The 27,338-nt window shown below is 41.4% G+C and overlaps 1 long non-coding RNA gene across 1 annotated transcript in view; it reads left to right on the top strand.

Moving 5' to 3' along the window:
* The window catches only part of LOC142043012 (uncharacterized), a 35,370-nt gene that overhangs the window by 3,545 nt on the left and 4,487 nt on the right, over positions 1–27,338 (top strand). Inside the window, exon 3 of the long non-coding RNA XR_012653920.1 lies at positions 1,319–1,842. This is a non-coding gene — a long non-coding RNA (uncharacterized LOC142043012). The remainder of the gene's footprint in view (positions 1–1,318; positions 1,843–27,338) is intronic.

Here is a 27,338-nt window from a genome sequence, read left to right on the forward strand (position 1 = left end):
GACTCTTCTAAGGCATACCATTGAAAAAAAAAATTTGCTATTTGAAAAAATGTCAAAATTTCATGTGGAACGAACAGGGTGGATTCAGCATGAGGGTCTGTGAAAGCCTCTGAATAATTGCTGAGGAGTGTTCACAGGTTTTCCTTGGGTTGCAGAGCAGGTGATAGCACTGAGGACTTGTTGTGGTGTGCTGGGACATTGGTAACATGTGGCCCAGTGAACCAAGCTAGATGTGATTGGAAACACATGAAGAATTGAGAGGTTGCTCCCAGAGCTCCCTCCTACTGTGGATCCCGTCACAAATCTTTGCTGTGTTCATGTTGCCACCTGTGCGTGTCCTATAATCTTTGTCATAACATTACTACAGGTACATGTATTAGACCAGCTGAAAATATAACAGTAAATTCAATAACATTTAACATCCTCTCTGAACAGCTCATAATAAAGTAGCGTAATGTTGGCAGTTAACATCTACAGCTTTCGAACAGAGCATTTCCTTTGCCCTTGCTCCCTTTGTGTCTCCAAGCTCTTTCTAGACCCAATATTTAATGAGAGCACACAGAGGAGTTCTGTCTTCAGCTTCATTGGGGTCTTAAACCCTCTCTGTCACTGGTTCAAGAAGAAAAATACTCCAAAGAAGCAGTGGAGCTAAGTCAGAGGTACAGCAGCACAGCAGGGCAAAGGAAGAGCTATGTGTTCTTCTTCATGCAGTGACCTAAAGAAGTCACTAACCACTTTCCTCTTCATGGGGGTGTCCATATGACTCTCCAGAGTAGCAGCGGGCTGTAGATCACCCTTGTGATGGCTCTTCATTTAGTAGCTCTGCATGCTCTGGTCTTCGTTCTCTGCCTAGCATGAAGCATTTACCTCCTCTGTAAACAAATTCATCCCATTTCTACTAATGGAGGAAGTTGCTGTTCAGCCACACCGTGACAAAATACGCTTTATTTCCTCATATGATCTCACATCATAGCACATACTGCTCTAAAGGCTGAACGTGCTTGCAGGCATTTGTTTAGCACAAAGCTTATCCCACAGAAGCACAGTGATTTTGCAATAAAGGGATTGTGCTTTCTGTGGTTGGGAAATACTGAAAGGCAAATTAAGAACCCCTGTCCTGAAGCCATTTTGCCAGAGTGCTCTCTTGCTGTAGGCAAAACCTCATTTCCTCGTTAGCCTCTTCAAGAAAGCTAAATGCTCCAATTAAACTATTATGTGCTGGTCTCTGTGTTAGAAACCTCAATCCCATTAGATTTTTTACCAACCACGAAAGTCTCTTAAATGCTCCATGATTCATCACAGTTTTCTGCTTTTGCAGCCCACTTGGCAGCAAGAAGACACACTACTGGAGTACAAGAGCTTTGTTCAAAGGCAGGGGAGTAAGGCTCTGATTCCTTTTTTGGATCTCACCGGGGAAAACCTAAGCAGAGTAGAGTATTCTATGTTCACATCCTCTTTCCTTCTGTACGCTCTTGCACATATGAGTTTGATGAAGGGACATTGTGGGGTTTTTTTCAGGAATAAAATACTATGTGTACCTCCTTGGAGGTTGCTGTGTGGATAAAACATTGTTCAAGGCTCAGGCTGCTAGCCAAGTTACAGATACTCGGTTCTGTGTTCTGATTCGCAGTGAATGCGTTCCAGTTCAGAAACAATGAGCTGTTTTGCAATATTCATCTTAAAGCCCTGCTGAACAAAGTTCTGTAGATTTGCTTAACGATTTTTTTTACTTTTGGTTAAGTCCTTAGGTGATATAATGAGATATTAGACCTTCTCTGAAAGAAGACAGAGGCCACCTAGTGCCGAATTATAGGCTGCTGCAGAAAACCGTCCACTTGGAAGGTATGAAAACATAACTTCAATGTAATAAGAATACTATTTGTATTTTAAAAAAAAAAAGAGAGAGAGAATTAGACATTGAAAATCAAATTGCAATTGGCTGTACTTTTTAAAGTTCAGCATGTCTATTTTATGGGTGGATCTACTGCTTATCATAAAAAAAGAGTGAAATTTGGCAGTCTTTAAGTTACTGAAAGTTCAGTGTAGCACTCAGAAGACCAGTTCCACTCTGTTTGGTAACTATACTGACATATTTGTGAAAACCCCACTACCTCACAGAATACTATCAAAGCTGAGTGAGAGTTGAAGGGTAATTGAACAAAGGTAACTGGGGATGCCAGAGCAGCTGCTAGGGCACTCCAGAAAATCCCTGTGGGCCACTCTCACCTGTGAGCAGAGGTACCACTGGCACTCCAGGACCTCTGGCTTCCTTTATATTCAGTGGTGAAAAAGGTGCCCGAGCAGTTTGTTTCATGTCTTCTAAGTCTGAATTGCCTGCTGGCATTGCTCCTCTTTCTGACTTTTAAGGGAGCTTAGGGCTACTGGTCTGTTTGGAGGAGGGTCTGTCTCACGGGTTTTTTGACCTGATGTCCTTTTGTTGTCCTCTGGAGATACTTAGCTTTTAATGCATTGTCTGCACAAGGAAACTGGGCTCCTAGCTGGCTGTGCTTAATCTCACTTGCATGACTAATGTAGATGACGTGAATAGCTCTCCAAGGTGTGTATCAAGCATCTCTGTTAAGTATTGGTCTTGCATGCTTTAGGTGTTCAACCAGGCTTCCAGTGACACGTTTGCTTTCAAAGGGAATCTACTGTATAGAGAGTGCAGGGTAATCTGGATATATACAACCACTGTAGGGATATGCCTGTATCCATCTGGAATGAGTCTGTCTATATAACATGAAAGAATTTCCATGGGAGAAGAAAAAAACACTTTTCCATGCCTCCTTCTGAGCCATGGTGTTGTCCAAAAAGATGGCTGAAACAATTAAAGTTCTTAAATTTTAAATACATCATATTTTGGTGCTTAGTTTCTCTTGTCAGTCGCTGGCAGCTGGAACCTTCTCAAAGTTCAGTAGTTTTCAAATTAGACCCTAAGTATCTTCTCTAAAGCACCTAGAAACTGAGGTGCCCAAAATCAATGTCTCTGTGCACTTGTGCCCATTTTATTGTATTCAGGCAGTATCATGAAAATACTTCCTCCCTACAAATAGTCACTATGCACATCAAGACTTTATTTTAGTAAAGTCTGCAAGCCCAGGGAATGCTAGCATGGGACTTCACAAGTCATCGTATGTTGCCCGTATTATGGTCCCCGGTGGCATGGAATTCCAGTAAGGTCAGTTTTATTTTTTACTTAGCTATAATAAGAGTAGAGCTCTTGTGTACATGACTTCTCAAAAAAATTCTACATAGAAGTAAAAGGTAAAACAGAAGACCAGGTAAGATTCCATCTAAGATTACACATTGATGAAATCAGCTTTGTTCTGTGTTTGAGGCTTTTTGCTGCAGGCAGCCATAAATTGTTGTCTTCCAGATTAGATGGGAATAGCAAAAATAATAATAATTTTTTTAAAGTTGCATAACTTCAGAGGAAAAAAACATATTTAGAGGACTCAATGTGACAAACTCCACAGATGTGAATATTACTTTATACTTAAATTAAATATTTAATATGTTTGGAAAATGCTTGTGGCAGTGTCATGTGGCAATTCCAGCCCTTTTACATATTTCAGTAGAAGCTCTAACTCAGTCTGGCACCTACGTGGGTATTAAATTAATTTCAGAGCAAAGCAGTTTGTTTTCTATTTGCTGGAATCGAAGTTAGTCATAAGTTAATAGGAGCAGAAGTCCTCAGTGTCTGGCTTTAATGCCTCCCAGTTGTTTGGCTCATAACGAGTCTATCCCAGGTGTGCTGTTAGGTATGTCCTCTGTTCATGAATAGGACAGTTCACATAAGCTAGTGTGAGCTTAGGCTTTTCTCTACGCCTGTCTAATATCTGAAATTCTGAGATTTATAGACAGGAGGGATGTTTAGAATTGTCTACTCTTATCTCCTGCACAGGACCCTGGTGAATTAAATCTTGCTTCAGCCAGGGCTTGTGGTTGAACTTAATCAATGGTTTTCTACCTCTTTGGATGTATGAATCCTAAAAATGAAAGTCCTATGAAAGTGCAAGCACAAGAGAGTACTAGTAGGCTGTTGGTTTATAACTGTTCCTTGTAGACCCTTAGAAGTAGTCCACTGGATCTACGGATCACGGACAAGAGACTGAAAACCATTGAGCTGTGTTTTCCAACAGATTGGAATATATGATTGACGTCGAATATGACGGTTGAATATGATTTTAAGATGCTGGAAACAAATGTGCATGTGCCAAGGTGTACGTACGCAAACTCACTTGATCTTAAGTCAAAAGGTATCATAGGCACTAATGTTGATCCTCTTAGGTCTACAGAGTAGTGCCTCTACCTGTGAGCCATTGATATCAGTATTATTTACAAACCAGTCAGGTTGATCATGGAGAAGGAAAACACTCACTGCATGGAGGTTATCGAAAGTTCTCAGAAAATATTTTAGGTAAATACGGCATTCTTTGCTGATGGTGATCTACCTGGTAGGTGGTTCGTTAACTTTGAAGCAGCAGCAGATTGTATCTTCATGTCCCCTTCCAAAACACAGTCCAGGAACAGGGCACTATAATCAGAGTCTACAAATGGTGTGTTTGACTGTGTGTTCACTGCAATGAGCAGTCCCTCCTCTGGGGAACTTCTGGGCTGCAACTAAATATTGGAGTCCTCTCTTCAATATGTAGGGTCACAAGCAGCAAATTTGCTGTGTCTTTCTTTTGTACCTTTACCAAAAGCTGTTCCCTCCTCTATCTGAAGCAAAATGATTACTTGAGTAAATAAACACCACCTGGAAGATTTATCAGCAGCTCCCTTTCCTTTCAGAGTGCTAACTTCTGCCTGCAGAGTCCTCCAGTGTCTTCTGTCTTGTGCAATTGAGGAAATGTTCATAAATCCTTAAGATGATACAAGAACTGAAAGAATGCTCCAGAGCTTTTCTGATAAGCTTCAAAATTCCCTGGTAGTATTAATGTCTTAACTTTCCAAAACTGAAGAAATAATACAGATAAAAATTGCACACAGAATGAACAAACACATAAAAAATGCCATGTTTCAGCCAAGAGGGAACATTCTTCTGTAAGGTTCTTTTTAACAAGATACTACCAGATTTTTTGTCATTTCCAACAAAAACTAAAGCTAATATTGAGAAATCCGATGCTGCCTGTTAGTCTCATTCACTGCAATAACTCCTGATGAAAGACAGAAGCACCGAAAGGTTCACCTTGCTTTCCCTTTTCCCACATTTGCTTTTGTGCAAGCCTACTGAAGCTGTCTTTTAAAAGCTGTCAGATCAGTGTTTCAGAGCTGAACCTGACTGTCTTTGCCCTGAGTAGGGCTGGAGTCAGTCATCCTTGTTAGTAATGATCTCGTCGGTTCCACTTTTCTTTTTTTAAACTTCCCTTTTCTACTTTGCAAACCTCTGACCCTCTCTACTCACACATCTTCCTATCTGGCTCACAGCTCTTTACAGAGCTTTGGCACTGCATTCCTCAGAGCTGAAGTTAGATTTTGTGTCTGATTTTACTTGTCTTTTGTCTCCTGTGCCATGCTTGCTTTCTTTCTTCTGACCTTCCTTGGTTTCAGTAGAACTGGTTAAGCTTTATTTTTGTTTTCCTTCTGATAGAAAACACATTTTGCCGAGTGATTTTACTTTTTAATGCAGCAAGTTGCATATGGTCAGACACAAGAGTTAGTAATTTACACTGAGTTTCTTCCAAATTTGTTAACCTTATCCTCTTTCTTCCCTCAAACACCATTACACAAGTGACCAGAGTAGTGCTGGGATGCTCCTGGCATACGTAACTGTTACAGAACTTAGTACAGGAATCCTACCTTGTACTCCGTTAAAAAAGCAAGCACATCACCTCCTTTGGCTGTCTGAGTTTGCTGCTTGATTTACAAAGTGGGAAGCTATGGCTTCCTTCTTTACTTCAGCTCCTTCCTTCATTTTAGCTTTGGAGACTGAGGTTTCTTGCTGTTGGGAATGCTTGGTAATAGCAGTAAAACCAGTAAGTCTTCTTTTAGAAGAAAGGGTGTGGGTGGGCTGTCAAGGCACCTTCGACCTCCAGCATCAAACCCTCTTCCTCCTTCTTCCAAAATGTACAAAAAGGCCTTGTAACAGAGCGTCCTCAGGGAAGAGAATCCACTCCAAAAGACTTGCAATGGGAATTTTCTTACTTTTTAGCAAATACATTTCTTTAAACTACTATGCTGAGATAAATCCAAGGAAACCCCTAAATAAACCATCCAGTAATTATGCCTACATCTAAATTTGTCCCAGGATCTGTACTGGAGAATAAGACACCTCCCTAGAGGATCTTTCTTTAGCTCTTCCTAATTGTCTTTCTGTGTTACTTTTTTTTTAATCCCTGCCTGATGTAGGAAACCTAGTGGTGTTTGTCCAAGATTTTTGATCTAATAGCTTTCTAAGGGTCAGCTCGTTTTTTCACAACCTTCTAAATGACTTGTGTGAGTCATAAAGAACAATTATTTGTATAGGTGTGAATGTTCCTCTGGGTTCCTGCACAGAAAATCTGCCCCCCAAAATTACGCCATGAAAAATCTGTGACATACTTCCTGAAGAACTGGTCAAGTATTGATTCAGTGTGATCCTCTAAACTTTTTGCTGCAGGCCTTAATCCTCTAAACAGGTATTTCTCTAATTCTCAGTAGTGTACTTTGGGATGCCATCCAACACAGTCAGCGACAGCGCTTCCTTTTCTTTCTCCAACCAGGTGGCAGGTCAGAGGTTTTACTGTCACTTGTTTTTTTGGTGGGAGAGAAAGTGTTGCTGGGAGCACCTGGGGAGGGGGGAAAGGCTGCTGTTGTATCTACCTTTGGATGGAGGAAGGGAGAGGGACTGGTCAGTGTTTGGTTTTGATCTGGCAGCCAACAGGTTCCTGGTTTTGTTACAACTCCTTGGAAGCCTTGTCTCATGGAATCGCAAAACTCTCCCTATAGAGCAACAATTTTGTTCCTCCTCTGGAGCATAACTACTTTGGAAAGGTCCAGCTGGAGCACAGAGTAACCACAGGGTGAGGGGCTGCAAATCTGAGATCTGTCTTGGGCTGTTCAGTGGAGAGATCTGCTCAGAGCAGTTTGGAGGGGATGATGCTCTGCAGTCCATGCCTGGCTGCTGCGCTGCGCTCAGTGGGGAGGTCTCCAACACCAGCTAATGAGAACTGTGCTCACCAGCCCTGTTGCTGGGAAAGCAGAGCCCATTCTGATCAGACTGGGTGTGATTCCTAGACCAGCCTCTGATGAGGGGGAACACTTCTTTCCAACTACAGCTATGTATGCATCAGAGAACGCCCCACTGTTTATTAGTTGAGCAGTCTGAGGGGACAAGCCTTTAAGGGAAAGGCTTTTCTACATAGGAGGAAAGTTGTCCACGTTCTTCTCACTGTTGCATTACAGTGGAGAGGTTCTATGCCTTGGCACTCTCAGTGGACGCCATGCCAAACTACCACATAAGACACGACATCAGATGTGGCCTGTGTGGGTGGGCTCCAGTCTCGTGGAGGCAGGCTGGGGGGTTTTAACTTTCCCCAGGTGCAGGGCCAGAGGGGAGTCCTGAGATGGGGAGTCCTGAGAGGGGGTGAATATGGTGGGGTAGGAACCTGGGAAGGAGGAAATCTGTCTCACCTCTACTTTCTGCTTCAGCAGTGTCATGGTTTAACCCCAGCCAGCAGCTGAGCCCCACACAGCGGCTCACTCGCACCCCCTGTGGTGGGCTAGGGTAGAGAATTGGAAGGGTAAAAGTGAGAAAACTCGTGGGTTGAGAATAAGACAGTTTAAAAGGTAAAGCAAAAGCCACACATGCAAGCAAAGTGAAACAAGGAATTCATTCACCACTTCCCATCGGCAGGCAGGTGTTCAGCCATCTGCAGGAAAGCAGGGCTCCATCATGTGTAATGGTGACTTGGGAAGACAAACACCATCACTCTGAACATCTCCCCCCTTCCTTCTCCCCCCAGCTTTATAGGCTGAGCATGACATCCTATGGTCTGGAATATCCCTTTGGTCAGTTGGGGTCAGCTGTCCCAGCTGTGTCCCCTCCCAACTTCTTGTGTCCCCCCCAGCCTCCTCGCTGGTGGGGTGGGGTGAGAAGCAGAAGAGGCCTTGACTTAGTATAAACACTTCTTAGCAACAACTGAAAACATCAGTGTGTTATCAACATTACTCTCATACTAAATCCAAAACATAACACTATACCAGCTGCTAGGAAGAAAATTAACTCTATCCCAGCTGAAACCAGGATAAGCAGAAACACCTTTATCTTGAGGTGAAGTCCTCCTCCCATTCCTCCACCCTTTCAGTGAGGTCACTGTAGCTGAGGAATGTGTACACGAGTTTTGGTAGAGAGAAAAACACCCCTCTCTCACACCCAGATATGTCCCTTAGAGCCTACACTGTCCTAAGACTTAATAGCATGTCACCCGCTGGTATCATGATAATTTAATGAAAGATTAAACAGTATCTTCTCTTGCTAGTACTCTTCCCCAGTCTAGTCTGGGTCTGCTATCAGCTTCTGAGAGGCTGCCAGAGGTTCAGCTTTGTTGTCTTGAAGGGCTACAGAGTCCATGGACATTCCTCTTGTACGTGGATATTTTTACCCCCAGTGTGATCCTCAAGCAGGCATCAAGGAGCAAGCTGGCAGCTGGTCAACCTTTGCTTTCAGACAATGTTCTACAAACGTGTGCCAGCATGCCGCAGCTGATCGGGTATCTGCTCCCAGTCTGGGTCTGAAATGACAAATTCCAGGGAAGATTGGCTAGTGGGCGAGGGGAGGAGGGAGGTTAAGGACATGGAGCTCTTGGTCGTACGATGGAGAACATCTGCCTCTTTCTTCACTGCACTCAGATTGTGGAAGGGATGTATCAAGGGCTCAGGGCCCTGCCTGTGTTGAGGAACACACATCTATACATACAGCTTTTTGGAATAACCACACATAATCTTCAATACTGTACTAGTCCTACCGATAAATCAAATAGGTACAAGGTCTTGAGTTGCTCTGCACTACAAAATGCTATGCAAGGATAATCTTAGGTTAGATACATAGCTTAGTAGTTATCCCAGTTTTATATAAGAGGAAACAGAAAGTTGAAATTGCCCTCTCAAGCTGCGTGTCTGCATTCCAGGCATATCCCAGCCTCCCACAGGCTCCCTGACAGCTGTGGGTGAGAAAGAAGATGGAGGCTGGTCAGCAGTGAGTCTGTGTCAGACACAGGATGGATGTTTGTAGTTTTGAGTTCCCTGTTATGTCTGGCAAGCTATATGGTCTCTGCTTTAAAATTTGTAAGAATGTGCTATAAGCCATGAAAAAGTGAGATGATGCCAGTAATTCCATTTATCTCACCTGCTTTTACAAGGTAATAAAAAAAGAAAAATTGGTCTGTCTAGAACTTCTGGGAATTCTTTTCTTTGGAAACATTATGAAAAGCTGAATTTTTTTAGTTTACTATAATAGAATTTTTCTGGTAGAGTTTACTTCTAAAAGATCAAACCAACCTGATTAAAATATTTTTTTTTACTAGATCAAGGCATTTCATAACTTTACCATTGCAGCAATGTTAAAACCAAGATTTGTAATTGTATTAGACTGAAAGGAACATTAAAATTAAGTTCATTTAAATTGAAACAAAATATTTCCGTAGAGAACAGATACAAAATTAATGTTGCCAAAGACCCATTACACAACTCTACCAAGTTACTGCTCATTTGGAGAATTGTTCTGTGGGTAAATTTCCAGCCAGTTCTAACAGCAGTTGAAAGAAGGAGACTGGTGGGCTTTTTCCATCATTCCTAAGGCAAATAGTTTTTATAGGAACATAGAATTAAGGGCATCTTTTAATGAGAAGTGCCACAGCTTTTCATAGCAATGTGGTAAATACAAACATAATTTTATGAAGCAAGTAGAACATTTAGTTCAGAAGATTTAGTTTGGCAAATGCCAATTATTTTTAGAGTAGTTTCTGAATTCACCCTTGAAACTACCATGAGCATGGCGTTCCTGAGAGCTGTCTGTGCCCCTTACAGGAAGGGCAGATGATTGGTTTCTCTACAGTGCTTGTCCTCTGCAATTGCCTTGGATCCAGTCATGCACCTGTAGGGCAAGAGCGACTGTTTTGGTATTCCCTGTGAGAAGGCTCAGACTGTCTTTTCCTGGAGGTGATGAAATCCTGATCCCGCAGTGCCAGTTCTGTTTGCAGCTTTCTGATGTGTGCTTTTGTTTGCCATTCACTGGCGTTTAAGTCATTTCCACTAAATCAGGTTGGGTTACTACACTGGGGAATTCCAGTTCTCGAGAGAATGAATTATTCTGACCTGACAGTTATTTCTAGTCTTTACCCTGGTTCTCTCCTGGAACATCTCACCTTGCTCTCTGCCCAACTTTGGCATTCATTCTGTGATTATCTGTGACCTTTAGAAGTATTTCCTTGCCAAAACCAACCCAAATTCTCCTTACTGGTTCAGTAACAATTTCTTCAATCAGTGCAGTGCTTTAGTCAGTAGTGATTATCAGTTTTGTTTTAAGCTGCTTTCTGCCCACAACTGTGTACATGGCTTCATACAATATTCTTGATCAAATATGAGTCCCTACCAGATTTCTAATCTAATCAACGTATTCTGTGGAAAGACACAGTATTTTACCTAAGACAGATTGAAACTCAGCCCCAAATTCTGGGTTGCAGTTCAGAGCTCTGATTCTGAATTCGTCTGATGGCTCCACTTCTGAACTTGACCTTGTTTTCTAGTTGTTGTTCAGATAAACTGGCCTTCCTATAACATTTCAGCCGTTCAGAGAATAAGGGAGCTTATAGTCTTTCCTCTATGTGCACTCCCAAGAACAGCTTTTGAATTCAAAGCTTAACTTTATAGTCCTTACAGCCATCCTAATGAATCTGGACATTTATTGGAGTGCTTTCAAGATGAAAAGGGAGCATTGTACATAAGCAATCGTAAAATCTGTACTCAGTAAACTTTGGAACACTGATGGATTTCTTGTTTTTACACATTATTTGACTCAGAAAAACTATACAGATAGCCTTTCAGAAGATTTTCAAAGTACGGAAATACTGCTTTATTAATAGTGAGTGCAAAATGTCTTCACAACATATAAATCATCACACCGTCTTTACATGAAGAGCAAGTACTCAGTGGCAAAGTACACTTCAGTCTGAGAACTGGAATATGGGCAGACTTCACTGTAATCAGCAACCAAAAGATCTATATGCATGTAAGACCTAGGCAGAAATGTGGACATTGCATCACAGGAAAGTAGGGTTTTTCATTAGTGTTTTGCACAATATATAAGAGTTTTCGTAGACTGTAAATCATTGCTTGAACAAATTGTTGTGTAATGTGAATGCCCAGACCCATTTCCTAGTTTAGCTCCCTGTACCTTCAGCAAAAGTGAAATATCATTTTAAAGTTTTACTAAATCTTAAGAATTTTCATTTGTCTTACAAATAATAAGATTTACAAATAATATGAAGCAGTACCTTTGCATTAGAACAAGATATTAAAATTGAAGTTACTAGCAGCAGTTGGAGCCTTTACCCATTAAGTTGATAGTGCTGCTAGATTCCCTGTCCATAGTGAGTTGTACCTAGCTAATGGGGCTGACTTCCACGTACCTCATGATATGGTCAGGGTCTTCTACCTCAGAAGTTTATTTCTGATGGTATTGCTGTCAGAAGTTGTCCCAGTTAGAAAGCCTGTATCTTGAGAATCCTGTAGAATAAAAATTGCGAGGCTTATAATTAACAATGGACTTAATGACTAACTAAGCTTGACAGCAATGAAAACTTCCTGATTAAGAACACTGTAGAAACTTATATAAGAAGACATTTCTTTTTGTTTACACATTCTACTCTCAACAGTGTGTGTGTGTCTGTGATCTCGTATGATTTTTATGGTCATTCAAACAAACTATCTTTCTATTGCATTGACATCACCATTTAAGTTCATGCAATACTTTCCTTCCTGTAAGTACACACAGTACAAACAAAAATCAGTCAGAGCAGAAATGGAACTAAAAGAGGAAACTGTAACTGGTGTTGCTACATTTAGTAAAACAAGATCGAGACACATACCAACCTTGACCTGAATGCCACAGTGACGGTGATGAAAGGCAGTACAAGAATGGGTGCCGCTCCCACGTGAGTTGACACTGAACTCTGCCAGATGGTCCTACAGCCTCTCTATTTCTGTGGTGAATCTGCTCCTGCTGTTCATATTTCTTCAGCAGCACAAACACAAAGATATTTTTCTTCCTTACAAGAATGCCTTTTGTTTCATCAACTGCAGTGTGACCGCAGAGGTGTCAGAGACTGCAAGAACTGATGTGCATTTTATATGCCTCAGCATTTCCTAAAAAATAGGCAATAAACACCCCAAAACATTTATGTCCTTTCAAAGTCCTTATATCCTTAGATGATAATTGGGCTGCAGTTTTTGTGAGAGTAAGCTTTCTTCTGAGAAGTTCAGAATCTCTCTCTTTTTTTTTTTTTTTTTTTTGAGTGGAAAGGATCTTTTATTGGCTAGTTTAAGACCCAGTAGGAGCTGTGAGGAAGGCACATTAGCAGCTGTACAGTACCTTCCTTTTTTAAAGTGCTTTACAACACTAAGTATCTCCTTCCCCCGGATTTTATTCCCTCTCTCCCAATTGAACCACCACTCTGACTGAATGTCTGCTCTGCCTCAAATCAGTTTTCCTGTACGGGTCTGTTTCTCAGCACCTGTCTGCCTTTAATCAGCATGGCCAGGAAGCTCTTGGGGACCAGGACGGCCCTCAGTACCTCTGGCACATGGGCTGAGTCTCTTTGACCACCATTACCATACCAATCAAATAGCAATAAAACAAAAGGGTGAAATATTACCAATACTTCTTTGTAGCTGGAGTTATCTAAATATAAGTCTTCTAATAACCTGCATGAATTAGTGGCAAAAACATGGGCAGGGAATAGCATATGTGAAGAACAGGATGGGGAGTCTTTCTGAGGGAAGGATGTGACAGGGAGGGAGCTACTACAGGAGGGGGTCCCGTGTGTACTTTTCCCCAGGTATTACATGTTTGCTGCATAGGAAAGTGTAATAAATGAGCCTTGCCTTGCTCCAGCAAGGGAAGCGTGGCTTGGATCTCTTGTCTCATTGTGTATATCTGTACCTAACATTGTTCTGATTTGGATACTTTTGAAGATGATGATTCATACTTCAGAGGTTCTTGCTCCTCGATTAGTCATGACCTTGCAGTCCTTTTGCCTTCCAGGGATCCTAGCCATGGCCGTGTGTTCTGTCTGGTGTGAACAGAATTTCACTACATGTTCACACTCTCTGGTTGTCACCATGACATGGTTGGGTTTTTCAGGTCAGCATTGTAGGCACTGCAGAAATGCCTGCTTGGAAAGTTTTTATCTATGCAAATAAAGGGATCTGTGGGGAAAGGAACGACTGCTCTGTGGCCAAGATAACAGAGTGGTTTGTGCCAGATATTAAATTTCCTCTACCAGGTGCCAACTTCTCAGCACTCTCAGGCAGCAGCTGCTGTCCAGTCCAGCTCCCGTGCACTCACTGCCAAGGTGTTCAAGTCCAGGCAGACTGTGAATGAGAAAAGGTAGCTTCAGTGGTGTCTCTATTCCAAAGCATGTAACTTCCAGGATCTTTTGTGTTCAAAGATTTTGGACATGTTATTTTTCAATACACAGCCTTTCTCTAGCAGTAGCAGTTAAGCTAATATTGTAGGCCAGCTAGTTAAAGACAGAAACAGATTTTAACTGTGGTAAATACTAGGGCCAGATCTCGCCATAGCAAGAGCAGTAAGAGAAGGAGAGACGAAAATGAAAGCAAAAAATGGTTGAACCCTGCTGCTGGCACTTACAGAAGAACATTGCAGGTCTTTAAGGCAGTGCTGGGTGGGAAGAGGAGGCTGCTGGAGGGAGCACAAGGAGAGATTTTTTTTGCAGCTGTAGGACATAATTCCTTGTGTTAATCAGTACAGGAGCTTCCTCTTCTCTGAAGATAAGGAAATTGCAAGAAAGACAGGCCTGAGCAGTAGGTGAAGTCTCACCTTGCTTAAGTCAACAGAGTATCCTATTCTCTGTATGTGTGGTTTCCATAAATGCACAGGATTTTCTAGGCTGGTGGAAAGTTAGTGAGTTTGATAGTTCTGTATCTTGAATCTGCATAAAATACCAGTCGGATCCTGTTTGAAAAAAAGAAATCACTATTTCTCACAGATCTTTCAGCATGTTCCTGTTGACTCTGGAGGCACTTCAGGCAGTTAGGAGTTATTACAAGAATATATTGCAGTTTGGAGTTTGAAAGAGCGCTGTAGAAAGATAATCAAATTGTTAAAGATGCTCATAATGTTGTCAAAATTTTATTTATATTGAGGGATTGTCTGCTTAGATTCTCCTGAGCAGAATCCAAACTGAAAAATGACTGATTTTGAGTCTTGCTTTCAGGCTTGGAGTGCTGGCATGAGCTTCCAATTGTACAAACAAAGTTGAATCTAATTTTCAGCACTGTAATCTCTGTTCGATCCAAATTTAGGCATGATTTTTTTGCCCATTTTTGGAAAAAAAAAAAGCAAAGGGTGAATGCAACTAAGCTACAGAGAACTAGAAGCAAGTTTTTATGAAGTGCTAAATACACAGAGAATGAGCTGTGAGACGTATACACTTTCACCTTTGTTACTACAACTATAGCCTAGCCCTGGTGAGGTTATGTCTCTGAACAGGATAAAATAATGGCCTTCTGCAGTAATTGTTGTAGTTACTACACTGTTTCTTCACCTGCAGAGTATCTTTATTGCAGAAAGATGCCCATTAAAACAGGACACTGCCTTTGAACAAGGGGCTATAATGATTTTATGATTTTGGAAATGGCATTAATAAAAAATAACTGAAGCTGAGCACCAAAAAAATGCTCTTGGACATTAGAAAATATAATTTTATGGAAAGCTAGCTAAGAAAAAGGTCAGATAAAGCAAGACAGAGACTAACTACACCAGCTCAATACTTTTGGAACAGTAGAAGTATTAATGAATATGACACATGAAGCTATAACTTAAGATGTGCTACAAATTAGAAGCAGATGCTCATACCAGCTTGCCACAGGATGTTACCAGATAATAGAGTTCAAATCTAATAAAGGCAAGCTTGGTGTTGTAGCTTTTTCAACTTCAGCATCATTAGAAGGAAACACGAAATTATTTAACATCAGAAGTGACCAATAAACAAGAACACTTAATATGGGCTTGCTTGGACAGCATCCAAGATAGCCAAAGGTGTTTTCTGGTGGAAAACGTCATCTGAAAATTCAGTAGAGAATTTAATTTTTCTGTTTTCCACACAGAAGACCTGAAAACAGTTCACTGCCAGTTGAACTAGCATTGCCATTGCTTTTGATTTCTTTTGTCTCGTTGCTTGAATGAGGATTTTTAGCTTAAAAAAAATTTATGAATTTTAATTCAAAGCTAAAGTTTTTCAGTGTTTTTTTTAAACAAATGTCCAATATTTTTGCCTTAGGAGAAGAGACTTGAAATTCTTCACCTGTCCAAGGTCATCAACAGTACAAAATGCTACAAAACAGTACAGTACAGCTCTCTTCACAGCCTCTGTCACCCAGAACTACAGCAGAGGCTTAAACAGACAGAGAACTGAAGGGCCAAGAGCTGCCGCTTGTGCCAAGGGTGGGGACAGAGCCAACCCCTCTGAGTCCCACTTGTGCTTTTACTGGAAGGGAGAAGTATGATAAAAACTTGTAGTTAGCAGTACAGCACATTCCTCCTTACTGAGCTTGAGTACTTCCTCTCATTGCGGTGTCAGACTCAATCTTGTTTTCAGGTTTTTGCTTCAAAGGCTGGGCCAGGCCCATGCTGTGCGTGTGTGTTTCACAAGGTTCTGTTGACCTGGTCCCCAGACCTTTGCGGTATGACGATATTACCTATTTTCTTGAACTTTTCACTGGTTGGCCTTTACACTGTGACTGCTGCAGGTGGAACTACGTGCTAATCCATTTATGTCGTTTTCCTGCTCACAAGTCTATGGGAGGAGAGGGTTCGATAAAAGCTATGAGTAAACTCCTTTGGGGTAAAACAGAGAAGGCAAGGTTATCTTGGGTTATCTTTGTGTTTAAACTCCAGCCACTTCTATGTAAATAAATTACCTTCCTCAATGCCAGGCCAAGTAACTTTAAGGAAAGTTTAAAAAATAAACCTCACACCTTTGAAACAAACCGGCCAGAAAACGAAAACAGAGCCAAAAAATTGGTAATAACTGGGAGTTGCCACTTCACACAGCTCCATGACAGGTATTAAAGCATCCTACATTTCCACCTGCCACGGCTTCACAGCATGATATGTGGTTCCAGGAATCTGTGAGCAGGGAAAAGCAAAGTGGGGACACAGCAGGAGGTGTGCTGTGTGCATTTAATGCTGTCCTGCGGGGTGTCTCTCCTGTTACATGGGTTGGTGAGCACGAACAAATAGAGTTTGTGGCATAGTGAAGCTGACACTTCTAACTAGACATCCCTGCTCCTCAGCCCCTTCATTTTCTGATATTTTAACTACGAGGACTGCAGTGTATGTGGAGGCGATAGCCATAGCTGGAGGGCGGACAGGAGCACAGGAGGCTGTACTGAGTTTCAGAGGAGAGGCATGTCCGAGCAAGGACAGGAGTGCATTTGGGACGCTGGATGCCACGATTCTCCTACCACCTCTTCCTGCCTGACAGCATGAAGCTGGGAGCAGTGTTAAGGCCTGATGTTCCCAAATAAAACCACAGCGTTAGAGGATCACAATCACTGATATTGTCTCTCACAGTATCCTTCTGGATACACTGTCCAGCACGCTGCTAGACAAGTCCATAATACGTTGGGTGAGCACTTGGCTGACAGGTCAGGCTCAAAGGGTTATAGTAAATGGGGTTACATCAGGCTGGCATCCAGTCACCAGAGGGGCTCCCCAGGGCTCAATTTTAGTGGTAGAGCTCTTTAATGTTTTTATGAATGATCTGGACACAGGAATCAAATGTACATTAAATAAGTTTGCTGACAATACTAAACTGGGAGGAGCTGTGGGCTCCCTCGAGGGTAGAAGGGCCTTACAGAGAGATCTGGATAGACTGGAGAGCTGAGCAGTCACCAATGGTATGAAATTTAACAAGAGCAAGAGCCGGATTCACCACCTGGGACAGAGTAATCCTGGTTATACATGCAAATTAGGGGACGAGAGGCTGGAGAGCAGCCCTGCAGAAAGAGGTCTGGGGGTTTGGGTTGATGGCAACTTAAATATGAGTCAACAGTGTGCCCTGGAAGCCAAAAGGACCAACTGTGTCCTGGGTGCATCAAGCACAGCGTAGCTAGCTGGTCGAGGGAGGTGATCATCCCACTCTCCATAGCACTGGTGCAGCCCCACCTCAAGTACTGTGTGCAGTTTTGGGCACTTCACTCCAAGAAGGACATCAAACTATTAAAGGGTGTCCAGAGGAGGGGGACCAAGATGGTGAAAGGCCTCGAGCGCAAGACTTCCGAGGAGCAGCTGAGGTCACTTGGTTTGTTCATCTTGGAGAAGAGAAGGCTGAGGGGTGACCTCATCACAGTTGACACCTTCCTCAAGGGGGACAGCAGAGGGGGAGCTGCTGATCTCCTCTCTCTGGTGACCAGTGATGGGACACGAGGAAATGGACTGAAGCTGTGTCAGGGGAAGTTCAGACTGGACATAGAAAAATGTTTTTTACTGAGAGAGTGGTCGGTCACTAGAACAGGGTCCCAGGGCAGTGGTCATGGCACTAAGACTGTCAGACTTCAAGGAGCATCTGGATGATGCTGTTAGTCATACGGTTTAGTTTCAGGTCGTCCTGTGAGGAGCAGGGAGTTGGACTTGATGATCCCTATGGGTCCCTTCTGACTTGAGATATTCTATGATTCTATGATTCATTTAGCTCAGCATGGGCTTGCAGGGGAGGAGGCTTTTTAAGTTTTCCTGTGTTCAGGACTTGCTGACAGCATCAGGAATACAATTATTCAGAAAAACAAGGAAAAGACATTAGCTTCCCAATTTGCAACCTAAAAGATTCAGCTTAGCTTGGCAGGAGTTTACTGTAATCTTAAAAGCAAACAGCAAAGGTTCATAGGGTCCATTTAGTGGGTTCTGTGAAAATATATATAATTAAATGTAACTTGAACTAGTCTCTGGCAACTTCCATGGGGACCTACTGCGTCCTATTTGGGAAGCAAAAGGAATTTTATGTAGCCTTTTGGAATCCAATTCTCCACCTGGCCTACTGGTCTCTTTGCTCATACAGAAATCTTTTGATCTGAATGTAGCTGCAAATAAAAAAGAGAATGGCTGTTACATCTGTTAGGCATCGCACATGACAGATGAAGGTATAGTTTAACAAAGAATTGGAACAAGTCTGACATTTTCTTCCTGGTCTGAATAGTTGAATCCACAGAAATCATACTAGGCACAGAACTATTAAATTATTTGAGGGTTTTTAAAACAGAAACTAAGGAATAGGATTAAATAGGAGAAAATAAAATCCTAAGAGAAGGAAATTGATGATATTTTCTCATTTTGAATGAATACAAGAATTAAATCATCACATTTTCTTACAAAAGCTATATACACCCTTTGACTACTAGCTTAGGCCAACTATAAGTCCATTGCTATCTGACTTCAATCTTTCCTCTAAAAAGAGAGAGGGAAAAGTTTATTTTAAAAGAAGGTTCTCTTCACTGAGTAAGACTGATTGTATCCAAGTGTTTTGCCATAAAAAGAGCTGAAGGGGGACAGGAAGAATAAAATATCTAGAAAAAGGTGTTTTGTGGATTGCTTGACATGATTTTTAGGCTGTACTAGCATTTTATCTAGCTGCTGACTGTTGTTCATAGACACAGCCAAACTGCATATGTGGGACTTTGTTCCAATACCAGAATGTTGCTATTGAATAAACAGCCTTAGTCTCAACTACCTCTGAAAAAGCCCCTCGCTAGAGCAAAGAGCCATTGTTCCCAACACTAAAGGGTTGCCCATGTGCAGATGCCTCCTTGGAAGAGGTCACACTTAGCAAGCTCCCTCACAAGGTGTTTCAAGTCAAATGCCCAAGAAGGTCCCAGATCATTGCTGAGGCTTGAAAACTTGGCCAAGGAGGAGGACTGGTCAGGAAAACCAACCTGATGGGTTTCAGTACTCTTTAACACAGCTTGGTTTCTTCAGCAACTGTAAACACAAGTAATCCTTCTACAGAAAATAGTTGCCATGGAGCTTCTGGAACAGGAAGAAGTAGGTATTTATAGAAGTGGCTTGGAGGTCATCTGAGTGTCTTTGACCAATATGACTGACACAGGCTCCAAGGCTCATGCTCATCTCAGCTTTGCATGTGCAAATGCTAAGCCTGGAATCTCATTAGAGAGGCGGGGAATGGTGATAGTGTTAGTCAAACAAACAAGTTACACTTGTTATCCTTCTTCCACAATTAAGCTTGAACTTTGTCTCTTTCTCACCATCCTGCTGTGAAATTGGAATTTCTGTTGTGATTGCATGTGGCTTAGGTTTTGTGTATATTGGTTAAATGGTGTCTGGGCTACATATCAGTCGGTCTAAACTGGAAGAAGCAGGAGCAGATGCTCAAGAAATTTGTTGAAGAGAGAAAAGGAAATGGACAACACACACACAAACAGACCTTACCTACTTCATCTGCAAACTCTTGACACAAAATAAGTGTGGTCAAAAACCTTAGAGGCTGGCAGATTTCAGTAAAGGTGAGAAATTAGATATTGTGATCTCATAAAAGAGCTTTTGAAATATACTTAAATCCAATGAGGATAGATACAGCAGATTGACTCATAGAGATAGTTGCAGAGGACAACTGCAGGGTTTGGGTGACATCACAGAGCTTTATTATATCATTTTTGTAAGGTTTCCTAGTGTCATCACAACATTCGTGTATGTGACCGACCCACCATATTGTCTAAGCATGGGAGAGACAGCAGTGACTCTGGAGCTAATAGTTGCTGTGATTTCTTGTTTTAATGGCTCCTGTCAAGTCTTCAGTTTCCTGTCATCTCAAATGCCATCTCAGCAGAAGAGTTGGGGGGGAGGGGGAAATGCTTGGATTCTTTATTTGGTTTGGTTTTTTCTCTGAAGAAAAGTATCTTTTATTTTCCTGGCATTAGTCTGGCAAGAATTTGTGTTTTGTGGGCATGAGGAGATGACCTATGTACTGCTTTCTACCTGCTGAGCCTGTGAAGTGCCATACTATACCCAAACTGCATCTCCAGGCTTCAGAAACATTAGTATCTTTTATCTGCCTTTTCCTGTTTAATTGCTTCTCTATTGCTGTCAAAGCCTTGTTTTGAATTTTTTCCATAACTTTAAATGGCTTTAGGGTGTTAGAAGTTTTAGTTGTTCTATTTCCCTATTGTTTCTTTCTCTCATCTCCAGCAGGCTTTTGCTTTGGTGTTGATTTTTTAAGCACAGAGATTTTTTCTGAATTTCTCTTTTTCAGGAGTCTCACTTATATTACTACTGGTGTTCATTAAAGTAGATCTCAGGACTTTCAGCAGAAATGTTTGATATAACAAAATTAAAAGAGGACATCTCTGACTGCATCTGTTCAGCCTGAGATGAGGATAAGCTATTTCTCTTGGCTAGCTTTTAAAGGAAAAAAAAGTTTCAGCAGAAGGGCCAGAAAAAGCAAGACCTGAGTCCTTGCTTCAGCCGAGATTTCCATCCTTTTCAGTGGCATAACAATATTTCAACTGCAGAGGTTTACTTAATTTTATATGAAAAAAGCAAAAAGCCCATTCACCTCATAGGCAGGAAGCTGGACTATAGGTACATTCTAGCCTAAGTTGTTCTGTGATTCTAAATAGTATATTCCTGAGTTCTGTGGCAGAACTGATACAAATGCTCAGGTTAAGTTTAAGGAAAAAAAATGGCTATTACAACAAAATTTTAAAAATGTTTTGAAAGAAAAGTTAAAAACTTATGTCACAACATTTTTCCACCTTTTTTTTTTTTTTTTTAAATGCTTGAGCTTGTTGCTGAATTTGAGACAATTTAGTCTTTTGGAAAATCAGTTCTGATGAATTTGCAAAAACAAAGACATGTGTCCCATCTCCAGTGACCTCCTCCCAGACACTTTTCTCATTATAAAACAGACTAATATGATCTAATCTTCTCCAAATAGAGTTTAGCTTGTTTTGTCTCCAGTGGGAAATTACCTTCAAACATTAACCAAAGACACACCTTAATAAATAAATGTATTAAAGTGATAAAAACTTAGACTTACTGGTTCTGCTTTATCACTGCGCTAGGATCAACAGCTTTTCAAAAGGCTGGAGAATGTGCCTCTTCTGTTTGGGCTCTCATGTAAACAGGATGCTTAGATTGTCTTCAAAGGTTGCATCCTTGTCCTCCTCACTCTTTGTCCCTGCCTGTGGTTACCCATGTTCAAAGAAGCTTAATCCAGACTGGAAGAGGTGCAGAGAAGGAATGTCAGAATGACCAGAGGAACTGAGATGTAACTAGAGGAATTTGGTTTATTTACCTTAGAAATACCAAAGACTGAGAGGAGATATGACAGGTCTCAATAGACAAGGGCAAAGGGAAAGATGGGAGGAAAGAAGGGGAAGGGGGGGGATAGCAGCAAAGGAGGAAAAGCAAGCTGATTAAGCACAAGTACAGTTGTTAAAAAAAGTCCGTCTGATCTTCAGAACAGGGGGAAAACCCTAACTGGTTGAATTGAGGTTTGATCATTTTGAAGGAAATGGAATGACACTATGGTCCATAACGTATTAGATTGCATGACCTAGATCTGCCCTTCTCCAACCTCCTGCTTTGTGTCTTCTGACACCACAGTGACCCTTTCTGCTAAAGAAGCTAAGATCAACCCTTCCAGATCATCCATTCTAACAAATCTTTATAGAAGTGTTTACTTTTTTTTCCGATCCTGTAATAAGAATGCTTGATACCTTCTTTTGATAAAGACGAAGATCCAGGTGCCAAGTTGGTAAATATCCGTACGATTTTGGAGCAAAGCCAGCAAGTTAGCCATTTGCAGTCTGTTTTATCATTTGTGACCTTAGTGTGCCTGTGAAACCCCTGACCTTGTTTGGAGTGCCATGTGGTGATTGTATTCTTGTGTTTGCAATCTTTATCTTTCTAAGTGAAAGGCCTAAAACAGGTGTCCATGTCATTAAATATTGTGCCTGAAATATTCAAACTAGTGGAGATATTATCTGGCCTTGATTTAGGCAGATAAGGAAGGACCGGACCTCGATCTTTATATAAACAGCCAACAGCATAGCAGTAAATCTGTATGCCAGTGTGGCAGATTGAACTCTTCTCTCGGGTTCAGTTTCCTCTCCACCGTCCACACCCACTTTATCAGCCAATGCATGCCCATGGAGAAAGCATATTCATTGTCAAGTAAGCCAGTGAACCCTGAAAAACCTTAGGAGACAATCAAGGTGTAGCAGAATGTACCAGAATTTCTGATTGAATTGGTATCATCAATAGTCTTTTAGTCTTTGATGGGAAAAATGTTTCTTTCACAACTCCGTCAACCTCCTCGTAATCTTGTTGAGGTTAACAAATGAGAACATCTATTTGTCTAGTGTCTCAGCCAGTTACCTCAAACACACCCAGAGCAAGCCCCAACTGCATGTCATTTGAATGCAAATGAAAAAACATGATTGTCTTCTCATCAGTTAAGCAAGTGGGTAAATGCAGCCCTCATTGTTTGGCTTTATTTTCTACCATGATATTTCCTTACCCTCTTCAACATTCACTTAGCTAGGAAGGATGCTAGTTAAAGAAGTTTTGACACAAAACTGTGTAATTTAGCCTGTAAAGCAACACTATATATGGGCAAAAGCCAAGAAATGGGAAGCACTGAAACATCTGAAAGAGAAAGCCAGCCAATATTAACCCCTTGCTGGAAGGACTGACGTACCTGTGTTGTCCCTTGTACTACCAGTGCCTAGTTTAGTATCAGTGTCAACTTTAATGCTGCACACATACCTAGAGCCCTTCCTCAGTGTCCCAGTAAAGGCGGTAACCATGATTTACACCCTAGGAAGATTCAGGTAATGTCTTGTTCTATTTCCATGCATGCATAGCAGAATAGAGGTGACCAAGTTACATGCTGAACAATTCCTTCTTTCTGGAACTACATTCCAACATCAAAGCTCATTTTCCAGGAAACAAATAAAAAATAACAACAAAAGAACCCCTCAATCCAAAGCAAAAAGCAAATTTTCACGTAATTAACAAAGCTATGTCTTATGGGAGTGTCTCCTACCCACAGAATCTTGTATAAGCAAGACTGGCATGTCTTCCCCAAACTGGATGTTTGCTGGCACCATAACAAGCGCTGCTGAAAACAATGCTTGTAAGGTTACCATTTTGTTGACATATAACACTAGAATGGCTTAAATGAAATGCTACCTTAAAACATCCGTAGAACAAAGTGGCATGGGATTGGTTAATGAAATTCTGCAGTGACAATCAATAAACACAGGATCCTACAGTTTGGACATGAATCATCAATTTTAAAATGAAAAGTAACACTCAAAAATCATTGTTTTGAATGAATCTTATTTCTCCATACTGCAACAGCTCTGGAGTGTTTGTACTAAGTCCTGGAGTATCAGCTCAAGTGTGTTTGGAATTGGATGGAGTAACAGAAGGAAGTTTCCCAGGATGTTTCCTAGGCCTTCCCATCACAGACAGAAAATCTAATTCTCTCCTTCAGCTTTTGCAACTGTTTGTAAAAAAAACAAGAGAGACGATGATCCTTTGGCAATATGAAAATGAACATTATACAGCCATCACACCCAGATTTTCACTATAAACTGGAGCATTTCTCATACCTAGTCTTCTACGGATCAGTATTTGCTATCCATCCAGATTATATGTTAACTTCCCAGGGGCTGCTCAATCCCCTTTTTTCAGTAGTTGCTGCTGCTGTGAACGTGTCCTGGTGTTCCCTGCCAGGTGCATAAGTGCAGGTTCTTGTGTCTTGCTCCATCGCATGGAAAGGATGTCAGCGCAGTTTCTCACTTTGCATTCCTACACTCTTGTGCAAACCTTACTCCCTTGCTTGCCAGTCAAGGAGAGGTTTGTAATGAGGAGTGTGGGAGATTACAGGATTGCCAGACCAAGATTATACAAAGAAATTCATGAATGAAGAAAAGTTTGCAGAGCTTCACAGTCCAAAAGTATCTGAATGAGTGCCATCAGATGTTCGTAATTGCCCCAACTTGAAGGAAAAAACATGCCTTCATAATACTTTTTTCACTTGAACATTAAAACCAGCTACAGAAAATGCAGGTTCTTTGAGGATAAAAAAACAACAGTGTAAAACTCAACACATTAAACCTCTTCAGCTTTGAGGAAAGTGGAGTGTATTTTTTTTATCCTCTGCAGTAGAACATTTTTAGAAGTGGGCATCCTTTATGCTGCAGAGCAGCTGTAACCTGGTGGAAGCAGGTTGTTAACATTGGGTATACTGATACTTTCAGCAATTCAGCAGAGCAAAAAATGACACCATTTTTGTAAATTTTTCCCAAACTTTAGGAATGGTGGATGTACATTTTTTCTGCTAATTGTAGCAGAAGTATATATTTCAATCTCTTATATCTGAAGTAAAAAAGACAAAAAAAGCTTTCTCTGTTCATTGTGCAGTGATACTTGCCATGGAGAAAGAAGAGATAAAATTCTGTTTGTTCCATCTGGAGCCCTGATCCCACACAAATCATGGACACTAAAATGCTGACATGAGATGTGAATGAGTTGAGCTGCCAAGAAAGATGAATATTTCTCTGCATAACTAATAGCAAAATGTCTTCTGAGAGATTCCTTTCAGATGCACATCTGCACTGAGGCTTCAGATCAGGACTGTACTCAGTCCCTTACCTTTCTGTAGTGAGACTTCTTGAAGTCTGATAGAGACTTTGGCCCTTTCCCAAAATAAATTACCAGCCCAGAGTGGCAATTAGGTGGAACTGTAATCCAAAACTGTAATCCTAGAAACCTCATGCTGGGATGCTGCCTAAGCCTAACACGATTAGGCACAGGAAGTCAGGCAGCCTGGAAGACCCTGAGGTTCCTCAGTGTTGGCATCTCTAAGCGGCTTGATTAAAATCAGTGTTTCATCAGAAAATGGCATCTCTTTGGCTCTTGGGGTAGCTGCTCTGGGAGCCTGCTAAAAGGATGCACCTCCAAGCAGGTGTTACCACTGCCACCTTGCTGATGGCATGGCTATGTGAAGGGGGGAGTTGCCTTCACACTCATTTTACCCAGCCAAGGCTCTGGCCCTTTTGCTGGGCTTTTGTGGCCAGATATGGCTGTTCCCGGTACTGCTGGAGAAGAGGAGCTGCTGGACTGTGAGGATGGGCCGCTCAGAAGAGCCTGAGCCAGAGGGAGAGAGCCTCAGGGCTTGGAAAGGAAAGCCAGGGGAGTGGCCAGGTTTGTGGAAACCAGGGTGTGTGTTGTGGGTATTAAAATAACTTACGGTGTTTCTGGTTAAAGCTTTTTCCAATCAATTATGGATTATCTGGAGGGTGGTCAGCTTTCTTCCCTGCTTGAGGGGAATACAAATGCACTCCCTAGTTTTAGAGGTGAGGAGGCCCCGTGGTGACCATAAAGGAAATTATGGGTTCTGGGATTCATGGGGTCCAGTGTTTGTGTCCACTGCAGTTCACGTGTTTTCTGCTAAACAGGTACTGCAGAAAATACTTTAGCAACCCTACCTCTGCTCTCCTCTTTGTAAAAAGAGTGTAAAAAGACTATGTTCTGTTAAAAGGATTTCTGAGTCTAGTGATGGAAAGAGCTGTATAAGAACTAGATAGTAGTAGGAATATCTCTATCATTCATATTCTTTTTCTCTTTAGACTTAGAATTGTGTTATTTTAACAGGTGATTTTATGGTGTTATTACTTGACATGGGTATGCTTTTGCTTACGTGAGGAGTCCCACTGACTTGGATGAGCTATTTCTGAGAGTAAATTGCTAACCTGCTGGAACAGGTATCACACAAAGGAAAGTGTTGATGGAGGTATTTCCCTTCCTAAGATGTCGGGCAGGGCTAACAGCCTGACTTTTATCATGTTGTGAAGGAGGGCAATCACAAGGATAATTCTTTTAGAGAACCTATAGAAGGACTGCATGTAAATATGTAAAATTACCTCAAGGAAAAGTGGACTGAGCTGAAAGGTCTTCTTTTTGCTGTGTGGTAGTCAATGCCTGTATTTCAAAGCCTTACTGTTAGTCAAAATCTTCTCCAGAATATGCATTTATGTTATCTTCTGTGAAAAGCTGTTTGTGTGTAACTAGCAAGAAGGTATAGAACTTAAAAAAAACCAAAAACCCCAAACAAATAAAAAAACCCCTGTCCACAATCTCCTGGCTTTGCTGGATTCCAGAAGTATTAGCACTTGATACTGGGGAAGAATTTGAAAATTAAACTGTTAATGAGATTGATGAACTCAGTTCAGCATATTTGAAAACTAGTATTGTACTCATTCCTAGGCTTTATTTTACTCAATTAAAAATGACTCCTTAGTTTCTACTGGCCACGCCTCTGAAATATTTCCCAATAGGCAAGTCATTATATTCTGACACCTATGTGCTCCCCGATCATTAAATTTTGATAATTGCATGCTCCCAGGATTTAGTTCTTCCATACTTTATCTCTTCTCTTCTATTAGTTGTATCTGTTGTTATGTCTTCCACTCTATGATACTTGAGGTTTTGCATTTACATAGTGTTGCAGTTGCTCAAAGAACGTGTTTGGAGCATGCCTCTAGGATGGTCAGGAAGGGGGCAGGTGGAGTGAGACCTGGCTGATCCATCTTGAACAGGCTTGGATGTTTGTTTGGCACCAGGCTGCTTTGTCCAGGGAAAGCTGAGATGCTCTGGACCATGTGCGGAAGCAGAACTGGGGGAATTAGGAGTCCTGGGATGCAAATGCTGTTGTTCACAGCACTTTGGTAACTCTAATGCAAGTTAGTATTTCAGCAGAGATTTTCAGAGGTTTACGCAATTGATATAAACATCTAGCCTCTATTTAATCCTACTTTGAACATCCTAGTCTTTTTTTTTTTTTTGTTGCTTTGCTCCTTATTCTAGATGGAGCTCCGTGTTTGAGAAATATCATATATTCCCATATGGCAACTTTAGTAGTATCAGCCAAATTGACACGTTCTTAGGGACTGAAGACAGCCAGTGCTACAAGGAAGGCTATGGTATCCTGGAAAGAACTTTGGTCTGAGAGAGCGAAGGATTTGACAAGCACGTTCCATCCAAAAATTCCTGAAGAGACTCAAGTCTCTTCTCAGGTTCTCTTCAATTA

Source organism: Buteo buteo, chromosome 22 (assembly GCF_964188355.1).
Source record: "Buteo buteo chromosome 22, bButBut1.hap1.1, whole genome shotgun sequence".
NCBI classification, from domain to species: domain Eukaryota; kingdom Metazoa; phylum Chordata; class Aves; order Accipitriformes; family Accipitridae; genus Buteo; species Buteo buteo.